The following is a 680-nucleotide window of genomic DNA, read 5'->3' as shown; positions in this document are numbered from 1 at the left end:
AATTTTAAGCTAAAACCTCAGCTAGTTTCTCTGATGCAGCAGAACTGCAAGTTTCATGGACTTCTATCTGAAGATCCTTTTTAGTTCTTAACTAAATTCTTACAGATCTGTGATACTGTTAAGACCAATGGAGTAGATCCTGAAGTCTACTGGCTCATGCTTTTCCCTTTTGCTGTAGGAGACAGAGCTAGAGTGTGGTTGGACTCTCAACCTAGAGATAGCCTGAACTCTTGGGATAAGCTGGTCACGACTTTCTTAGCCAAGTTCTTTCCTCCTCAAAATCTAAGCAAGCTTAGAGTGGATGTTCAAACCTTCAGACAGAAAGAAGGTGAATCCCTCTATGAAGCTTGGGAAAGATACAAGCAGCTGACCAAAACGTGTCCTTCTGATATGCTTTCAGAATGGACCATCCTGGATATATTCTATGATGGTTTATCTGAGCTATCAAAGATATCATTGGACACTTCTGCAGGTGGATCCATTCACCTAAAGAAAACGCCTGCAGAAGCTCAAGAACTCATTGACATGGTTGCTAATAACCAGTTCATGTACACTTCTGAGAGGAACCCTGTGAGTAATGGGACGCCTATGAAGAAGGGAGTTCTTGAAATTGATACTCTGAATGCCATACTGGCTCAGAATAAAATATTGACTCAGCAAGTCAATATGATTTCTCAGAG

General features: G+C 41.0%; 1 non-coding gene across 1 annotated transcript; it reads right to left on the bottom strand.

Annotated features, from left to right (window-relative positions):
* Window positions 1-288: 288 nt before the first annotated feature.
* LOC148564789 (small nucleolar RNA R71) lies at window positions 289-396 on the bottom strand. Its single transcript, XR_015884550.1, has one exon. It is a non-coding gene; the product is annotated as a small nucleolar RNA R71 (small nucleolar RNA).
* Window positions 397-680: the final 284 nt, after the last annotated feature.

The sequence above is a fragment of the Arachis ipaensis genome, chromosome B5 (genome assembly GCF_059453495.1).
Source record: "Arachis ipaensis isolate K30076 ecotype BB chromosome B5, ASM5945349v1, whole genome shotgun sequence".
Taxonomy (NCBI): domain Eukaryota; kingdom Viridiplantae; phylum Streptophyta; class Magnoliopsida; order Fabales; family Fabaceae; genus Arachis; species Arachis ipaensis.
The sequence above is the reverse complement of the archived record's forward strand: the minus strand, read 5'-3'. Positions and strand labels throughout refer to the sequence as shown.